The following is a 10,218-nucleotide window of genomic DNA, read 5'->3' as shown; positions in this document are numbered from 1 at the left end:
GACACTTTTCTTGTTCCCCATGTGTCCTCTGATGCTCTTTGCTGTCCCACGATTTATGAGGATCTGTCAGCATGCAGTTGTTCTATCACAGGTTTGGTTTCCCTGTCACGACAGGAGTGGATGAGGTGTGTGAGAGCACGAGTTTCCTGCCATCTGTGCTCCTACGGGGCCATTTAGGCCTGTTGAATTAATGGTTTTAGAGTCAACATCATCGGTTCCATTCGACAGGCTTGAAGGACGAATGTGGACCTATTTGTTTGGTGCTGTGCTCAAGAGCATTATGTACTGTCAGGAAACGAATATAGAGATAACAGAAAATAGAATATTAGATGAAAGTTCATAACAAAGAGCCTAATTTCTTGAAAACCATTTTGTTTTGTTTTGTTTTGAAATGCCTTTTGGTGTCTATTCATGAAGAATTCATGATATATTCATTGTTGCCATTGAGCAAGGTCACGAGAGTTGACTCAAATGAACATGGAAATAAATCCCATTTAATTTTACTGGTTGATTATGACGGGACACTGACAAAAATAGGTCTTATTTGTAGGTTGTCATTGGGACCTCCACACCCAGGACTGAGACCAGGGCATACAGACATCACGACCAAGATTTTGAGGGCCCCAGACCAAACTGAATTCAGACCGCATTTCGGTTCTTGACTTAATCTGAAGAAAGAAGTAGATCTGTCGGTCTGTTTGGCTATTAGACTTATGCATACATCTATTCGGTTTGATCTCCGCCCTGGTCTTGATCTAGCTCCCCCTCCCCCCCATTGATCATGGTCTCAACTGGGTCCTCAAAGACTTGGTCTTAACTTGATTGTCTCAATCGGTGCAAAGCATCACATCTCTCCATCCCATGGATGTCGCCTCACTCTGATCGACTGTCTCCCTTCTCAGGCGTCACTTCTCCTTCCTTATCTCTCAGGTTCTTTCACTCATTCCATAGTGCCCTCCATTCACATGAAAGGCAATGGGACATCCTACTTCTGACACCATTTACCAACCCTTTCACTTCACTATCTAAGGCCAGCCAAAGGAAGACATGCTGCACACTTGTTTCCTCAATGGCTTTCCACCCAGATTCCTCATCTGATTCGCAGGCGCTGACCTTCATTCACGCTTCTCCCACAAGCTGCGCATCTGTAACTTTTAAATGCTCATGCGGCAAGGTAAAGGCAGATGAGGCTGCATCGATGTAACCCAGAGGTGAAACCCCTCAGCAGAGGTGGACATTGTGGCGGCTGTTTGTCTTGGCGATATTGACCCTTTTAGCAATCTCACACTCTGACCTCTGGCTTCAACCACATGATGAGATCTGGCAGCTGCCCGTGTTTAGGTAAAGGTTTGTATATTTGTACAAAGACCCCTGAGTCCCCTCAATGCTACGTGGCTCCGCCCGCCTTCCCTCCATGTTTGCTTGTGTATGTGTGTGTGTGCGCTCGGACCTACCTGTGTGGGAGCCTTCGGACGTTACTAATCGGCACCGTCTCGCAGCAGCGGAAGAGTGCGGACACGTTTGATTTACAAACTCGGATTGCATTCGAGTCTACATTTGTCTGTTGTTATTCGGTTCCTGAAATGCGAATGTAAAAAAAAAATCCATGTTTACTTCCTAATTTTAACAATTTATTCATTTTATTCAATGAATCGATACTGTTGCTTTCTATTTCCTAACTGTGAAGTGACTCCCGTGCTTCCTGTGGTTTAAAAAAAAAAAAGTATGAAATGAATTCAGCTTGAAGAAGTTGCAGAAAGGAGTGTTCTGTGCTCAAGGCCAGCAAAGACTTCGCTGTTGGTCTTCACATTTTCAGAAGCTCTGACCAGCATTTGAGCGGCTGCAACCTCTCTCTCTCTCTGCGACCGTTCTCATCCTGGACATGGACTGTTTGTTCCTCTTCCCTCTGGCAGGAGGCTACGGTCCATCCAGACCAGAACCTCCCGTCACAGGAACAGCTTCTTCCCCTCGGCCGTCAGACTGTTGAATTCATGATCAGCCTTTGTTGTTTTATTTTATTTTATTTTTTAGTTTTTGACAGCACTTCCAAAGCACTTTCCTAGTTGGTGGGGTCCCCACTGACCATGGCAATAAATGTGATTCTGATTCTGAAATCTCTATTGGAAAGTTGGCAACAAATCTCTGCTATTCGTGAATGTGGTTGTTGAATTTCTGTCTCTTGTGTTGCCCTGTAAACCTAATCCGCCCGCAACATTCAGAACCAGGATGCTGGCCTGCAGTGACACGGTTCGGATTCAACCAGTTCTCTCCCCTCTCATGGTTTGGTTCGTCTGACTGTAACTGGGTATGGAAATATTGATCTGCACTTCCTGATACATTCTTATATTTTTTCCTACCCATTGCATGGCTGTAGGGGAGGACTAGCTCACCTCCTAGAGCAAGGAAGATGGATCATGTCTGTGGATCATCAGCATCTCTGGTAAGGATTTCACTTCCATGTTGTTGAAAGGACCATGAGGGAGAATGTTTACCGACTCTTTTTGGAAAACCATTTGACCGGACGCCAGATTCTACAAAAACAGTCCTGAGCTGATGAAAGTTACTGACTAAAATATACATATATTATAATAGTTTTTGCTCCCAAACATCCTCCAGAGGATAAAAATGAACCATGAAGTCTCCAATCCAGTGGCAGTAGGGTGAAACCAATACGTGTAAGCACATCTGTGAGATGCACCCAGGGCACTGTAACCTCAGTATTGGACTTGGTTCAGTGAAATGGGAAACGACGTAGCAATTGGCCTGGTAGTTTTGGATCATCCTTTTGACGTGTTGGCACCTAACAGGAAGCAGGAACAGCTGCCTTTAACCAGAGAAATGGCTTATTTAGCATCGTAGTTGGTATTATTTATGATGTAAGTCTTAAATGAAATAAAGCTGAACGTGAGGTTTTGCAATAATTAGCTTAAAGAAAGCAGATGTATCTTTAAAAGTGGGTCCAGTTTCTTGAATTTCAGTTCTTGTGAAGACACAGTTGGTGATTTGGGCTTTTTATTTTCCATCTGGGAGTGATTCCTAATCTGGTTAAAGGAGTTTGATGCGGGTGTCAGAGTGGATTTCTCAAAAACACATGGATTGCTTTTGCTCGAAGGTGTTTCCTCCTCCAGATCGACGTCAGGAACTCACCAGCAACGGTACAAATTGAAATGTTTCTGTTTGTTCTCCAATCCAGCTGGTAGTGATTTATGAAAGCAGCGGAGAAGAAAGAGCGCCGGTGATTTATGGAGGTAGACAAGTCATTCGAAGCTATAATAGAGGAAGATATCACTGGTGGTTTGGCCTAAGAAGCGGCGACTTCCAAGGCTTGAGGTGAGTTTCCTCCAGATAAGATGCCGGAGACAAATGTGCGATACATGGATGAAGAGGTGGGGTGGTGTGTCTGGGCTGTGGTGGGGGGAGGTGGGCTGCTGAGTCGCTGGGTGGCTTCGTGGCTCGAGGGCTGATCGTGGGTGAGCAGGGGAGACAGAGTGAGCAGCCCACCCAAGTGGCAGCCAGTCAGAGAGCCGGTGTGTTTGCTGCTGACCCCTACATATTAGCACAACACTTCCTCAATTTGTCTTCTGTGTTCTGTGGCCACAAATGAATTTCCTCCCTCCCACTTTTCCACACACTACCTTTCAAGATGCTCCCCACCCCAGCGGCGACATCACCCCGGACGGCGCTAACTTATACACACACACACACACACACACTTTTTTTAACAAGCTTTAGAGCTACAACATGTTTCCAAGTGAACAAAGAGTGTGTGAGGAGACAAAGATTCCACGTATAGGACACACACACTCTCTAAGCCAGAGATCCCCGCCTGTCTCTGTGGAAGCCCCCGGCTAATTAACTAAACATTGACTGGGAGGGTGAGATTACATTTTGATGATGAAATGTAATCTCTTTAGTGGGGAAATGAGTGAAGGAGCGAAGCTTCTTCGTTTAATCTTGACACATTTTCATCTTGTGAAGAGTGGCGCCTTCAGACGACTGTAAGGTCGGACCATTGTGTTTGCTTTGTCAGGTTGGTTTTGCTGAACTAAACCCAATAACAAGCTGCACTTGTCTCCTCACGCTTGGCATCTTGTGTCCATGGAGTTTCAGCACACCGAATTAAATGATTCCGCTTTGTCTAATCCTGAGTTTTTAAACTCAACAATAGTGTTTAGAATAATCACAAAGTCCCCAAGTGTTGAAATTACCAACTTATTATTATAGATTTATTAGAGCTGCCAATAGAATAAAAGTTTCGCTAAAGCAAAGCTAACTCCGAATGGATCAAACTAAACTTCTATGTTGATGACATCTTCCTTTAAGTTACGTTTAAAACAGATGAAGTGTGCTTAATTGCGTTCGTGCGATTACAAGATTATAGTTATATAATAACAGTAAGCATGACTGAAGTGTAGAAACGGCACTGTGAGTTTTAAGAAACTGTTTTTGTTGTTTCCTTCTGCTTGTTATAGATTACCTCTATTTGTTCTCAGAGAAATGACTGATACTCTTCTATTGTTACGGGAACTTCACATGCGACTTAAAGAGCATTGCAATGATGCTCTGTTTGGAAGTTTTTGCTTTATAAAGTTGCCCCCGTCTTATGAGAGTCAAGCAGATTGTTTGGTCGCAGTGTACTGGACTCCGCCTCCAGTGCAGCTCTGACCCCGCCCACTTCTTTATGCGTCATATTAAAAATGTAACGCATGAAGTTAGTTCAGCGATACAAAATGTTATGGTCTTTATCGACAGTTGCTCTATAAAGCTTCAGCAACTTTGACTTGAGTGATCAGGTAGAATTCACTCCAACTTCATGGTCATGTATTAAGTACATCGCCACCGTGTTTTGAGCTGTGCGTCTATGAAATGTTTATTTTTAACAATTAATATTTTAAAATAGTTCTCCTCGATCGTCTCAGTCAAAGAGTTGTCGTAGTATCTTCAAGCTCCTGGCAATATTGCTAACTTATGTATATCATGGTTCCATTCCAAATTGTTTATTTTGTCTTGTTTGTTTGTTTGTTTGTCAGCAATGGAAAAGTATTTTTAGATCCGAGTCACATTATTTCATGATACATGTCACATTATTTCATTATATTTATCACGTTATTTCAGTATATTATTTTGTGACTTCATGATAGTATCGTGTTACTTTATATTTATCACCTTGTTTCATGATATTGTTATCATGAAACAGACCGTTTCCGTGATTCGGGGTGTCATATCCGGTTATGCTGTTTGGTGAATTTGAGCATTGGTGACCATAGAGTTTGGTTGAACACCCAGTTTTAGTGTTTTACCTCATCCCCTCCATGCGGAAAAAAAGGAGCGTGTAAGTTGTTTTGTACAGAAAGCTGAAATAACAAGATACTATCATGAAATGACATGATAAATATCATGAAATAACATGCTGACATCATAAAATAACATGATACAATTATGAAATAATGTGACACGCATCATGAAATAACGTGATACTGATCCAAAAATATTTTTCCATTGCTGACAGCTCTGAGCTTCCGTACTTTCAGTCGCCCAATTTCAATTATTATTTTTAGCTACTGCTAACATTAAGTCATGGTAAGTGACGATAATCCTTCTAATAAGCAATAGAAAATACGCCGCAAAACCATCTGAAATATGCCGTTTGTCACAGAATTGTTTGCAACAGAAGAAGAGATTAGTCGCAACAATAGCAAATGAGTATATTTGTTTCAAGTACTCTGAGTTCTCTGAAGACAAACTAGTGATTAACATGCTAACAATGCCAACAACAAACAAGCAAACTTGCTTCTCAAGCTGTGGAAAACAACACTTATCCTCTGTGTTCCACCGTTGTCTTTAGTGGAGTTCTGTTTTTTTAATCTACTTTAAAAGATGACAGGGAACATCGCTTAAAAAACAGGTTTATTTCTGTGAGTTTGAGGCTTTTATTTTATTGATATCCTTTTCCAGACACAATGACATCCACGCTGAGGCGAGGTTTGCAGCTTTCCTTTTAAAACTCTAGGTCTGGGTTTGCATTACCACCTGCTAGCTGCGTCTGACAATACCTCTGTTACAACTGCACAAACAAAGACTTAAAGAAAAGTGTGTTTTGTGTGTTTTTCCAGCAGAAAGGCCAGCATTCATGGCGATGACAAAGGGCTAAAGAAATGCATTATCATAATTAATCTTGTGTGAGTGTGTGGGTGGTAGGCCGACGCTGCGACGGACGGTCGTCCGCCAGGCTCCTGGGCAACTTTTAACCCTTTTTTACTGATATTTGAGGGAGTAATTACAGACCCCGGCTGAAAACACAACTCAGGGCGAGTCATGAAAATGAAACGGAACACCCAACGTGGAGTGGTTTTATGTCCCGATGAAAAACATTTTGGTGTGTATTTTTCCAATTATCATGAAGTGGAATGGTTGAGGTTTTTCTTCCTGTTTTTTAAAAACCCTAATCTTTAATTTTTTTTTTTTCTCCGGCTAGTTATGACTCGGTGTGTCTCTCATTACCGCGAGCGTTCAGAGTTTCCCCAAAACATATCTTTTCTGTGCTCTTGAATCAGTTGTGGACACATTCTGTGCCCTGATCTTTCATGTGCGATCATTTAAAAAGAAGCCAATCAGCCACAAAAACTTTTTTTTTTTTGTTTATAATACCTCAAAAACCAAAATTAAAATCTCATTTATCCTCTGAAGATGCTGTGTCACCCGATTATTTCCCAATTAAAAGGTGCGTTCATTTTTTTCCCTTCTCGAAATCGAAAAAGCTACGACCTTTTGGACCATAAACATGTTACATTCATTGAAGAAGAGTTGAAAACTTGCATTAAAAACACCCAGATCGTACCAGAGCACCGTTCTATTGCAGTAGTTAATGTAGCTATGGCGCCTTTAAAGTAAAAGAGCAAGATATATACAGGTACAAAGTTTGTTATCTTGAAACAGTCATTGACTTCTAAATCTAGCTGCTGCTGTTTGTATGTTCTCATTTGAAACGTCTCTAAAGAAAGGAGCCATTTGACGTTCGTGCCTGAAATCTACCAACTTCCACCCTATGACTCGTCCAGGTACTGCAGAGCTCTGTCAGGAAACAACCATATGACAAATAGGAAAAGGATTATTGAACCAAAAAGGCTAAATTCAATCCACAGTAAGAGTTAGGAAGAGGCCAATAATGTATATATTGATAATTGATCACCTCATAAAAACAGCGGAGCAAAAAATGATTCATAATAAAATCCATAATAAAAGTCTTCAAAATACTTTTGGATTTGGGAATTGTAGGCTAAAAGACTTTTTGGACATCTTATTTTACGCAAGTCTTTTTCAGACAGATGATGACTTGACTGCTCTTCTGCTGTAGAAGAATATACTTAACATCAGCAGCTTTCTCAAAACAAGTGTGTACATTGATCACTTCCTGGTCAATAGCCAGTAGTGGGAAGAGCATGACTGAACGGGACCTTAAACCATGGAAGAATATGATGGTCAGACCCAGTCTTGAACGTTTGATGTGACATGTTGGGATTTCTGCGTCCTTGTTACAAGGTTCCACTGAACTCACCTGACATTCTTGGGGGGTACTTTGTAGCAAATGCAGTTTAGCTATTCCATAGCATGATTCTTTTTGCCTCCCTCCGACACGTTTTGTTTGCACTCTTGGTTTATATGGGAATAGAAGATTTGACCCTGGAAAGTATGCTTTTGAAAAACTGCGGCCAGAGTGGGGATGGAGCAAAAACGATAAACCGAGCAAAGCGGTGGAAAGGCAGGCGGTAGACGTCACAGTATGTGACAGAACTTGCACTCCCGCCATAGACCACCACGGATTCCTCCAGAGGAGCAGCAGAATTTATGTGGGTGAAGCCTCTTTGCATGTTCCTCTATTCTATGGAGGAGCAGAGAGGTTTTTTTCTTAAACAAGAAAGACAAGAAAGAGTGGCTTCTTGTGACACCGCCACCTACAGTTTTGGAATGTCCTAGCAGTAGACACACACGGCTTGGTGTGAACGCAATGCTTTCTGTAAAGGATAGCATTAGCTTTGGCTACATATTGTGTCAAGTGAAGTGAAGAAATAAAAGGCTTCTGAAACTAGCTTTAGGAAGGTCTAGCTGAGGACTCGGAAATCGGTTCCCAAGTTCTGACTAGAGTAGTGGAGGAGTAAGACTTGCCGTTGTGGGCCACGTCTTCCTTTGATAAATAAACACTCGGTGGCCCTGACCCTGGGCACCTCCGCTGCTGTAAGACGCCTGAGTGCCAGAGCAGTTCCGTAGCTCCGCTTGCGGCACATACAGGAAGCCCAGGCGGACAGTCGGCCACGCATGCATGGACGAACGGATGGATGGACTGGGTCACCAGGGACAGATAAAACGGAGGAGTGGAGATCGCCGGCAGGGCAGAGGAAGAGCAGGAGTAGATTAGCAGATGAAACGCTGGGAACGAAGGAGGTGTTAGAAAGGAAGTAAGAGCTGAGAGGATAAAAGGAGGAAAGAGTTGATGGAGCGAGCAGGACCATATGGGGCAGAGGACTGAGATACGGGTTCAGGCGGTTTGTATATGGAGTGCGGGGTGGTGTGATGGCAGATATCTGCGCAGCGCATGGTCATCTCCGATGGTTTATTTATCCAAGGCCTCCAGACCAGGCCTCGGACCTCCCTGAGTTTGTTAGGCTTGAAGGGGCCCCCTACCACACAACCCAATTCCTCACATTCCACGTTAGCTCCCAGTTCCAGCTGCCTGTTCTCTTCGGCCACTCAGCCCGACCCGGCCCAGTCTGGCCAAGCTGAAGCCGGGACAGCGGAGACGCTGGCGAGCCGGTGCCGCGGGGCAAACTTGAGGCTGCATCAGGCCAAGACTGAGAAAAGAAAAGAATCAGAACTGGAGCGATTTCAAATTGAATTGAAGGCAGATTATTTGCACGCACATTTATTTACAATTTAAAGAGCCACCACAGGAAATAATAACGCAGGATATATTTGGACAGAAGATTCCTCTGACCAGTCTGTTTGTTGGTCTACAGTATCGAGTATGGCAGCTGAAATTAGGCTCTTTTGTCTGTATGGACGGACTCAACGTCTGTGAACGTATTGCTTATTTATCCATGAGTATTGGTGATATACACCCAGGTCAGAGGTCAAGCACAGAAGAAACACATATATATGAAGAGCTTATATCGGAGACGGTTATGAAGAGTGAAAAGTCCTCACAGATCCTTCTGCTCTAACTTTCTGTTTAGCTTCATATTGTTTCAAATGACATTTTCCATAGCTTCTTAACCCTGGTAGGTGTCGGTTCTTGCGAGCGACGTCATGGGTTTGGGTCGTGGTCTGTAGTTGAACTCTATTTCGGTTTGTAAATTTGAGCCAGTCATTACTTCATCGTTTTTTTAACTCTAATATTTTTTAACACAGTTACCATGTGAAGCCCATGGTAGATAAAATGCACTGTGATAGCAAAGAGAAATCAAACCTAGTAAATTCTCTGAGGTTTTACAACAGAACATGGCGTACGGCTGGAGGGTTTGGACGCTAAACTAGATTGCTCTGCTCATCCGTACTGATTTGAAACCATTAAAACCTCCATGGTAGACCTATGCTATCATGACAAAAAAACTTGACAATAATGAATGGAAAAAACGTTTTCAGCAAAACCATAAATTTAAAAAATCTTCTCAGATATTTACTGAACTGCGGTAATGATAATACAAAACACATAACAGAACTGAAAACACAGTGAGCTGGGATCCACAACAAGGACACCGCCAACCAAAGTTGCGATAGAATCTTATTTGTTATTTCAAAAATAAACTCAATTACATTCGTCACTACTTCTGACCCAGCTGTTGATTCCATGTTTGTTGTGCTGCAGGAGCACCAACAGCTGCTTCTGTCCCACGTAGCAAGGTCTGACATCTTTTGGAGACTCATATTAATGCTTTAATTTCATGGTCGTGTCATAGTGGCCAGTGCTACCGCACAGAAAAGTCACAGGTTCAATTCCTTTGTGGTGCTGCGTGGTGTTTAATGTTGAGTACAAAAATTTGGTGTGTGTGAATGGTTGGTTGGTCACCTGTCCCATGCTGCTCACTGGGTCAGGGTCCAGCCCGCCGCGACCCTCATGAGGGAATGAACTGTATAAGAAAGTGATACTCATGATTTCTACCGCAATGATTCAATTAGTCAATTGTTTATATTAAATATTAAAAACTTTTGGTCAGAGCCGAGTAG

This window comes from Synchiropus splendidus, chromosome 13 (genome assembly GCF_027744825.2).
Source record: "Synchiropus splendidus isolate RoL2022-P1 chromosome 13, RoL_Sspl_1.0, whole genome shotgun sequence".
In the NCBI taxonomy this organism is placed as follows: Eukaryota; Metazoa; Chordata; class Actinopteri; order Syngnathiformes; family Callionymidae; genus Synchiropus; species Synchiropus splendidus.
The sequence above is the reverse complement of the archived record's forward strand: the minus strand, read 5'-3'. Positions refer to the sequence as shown.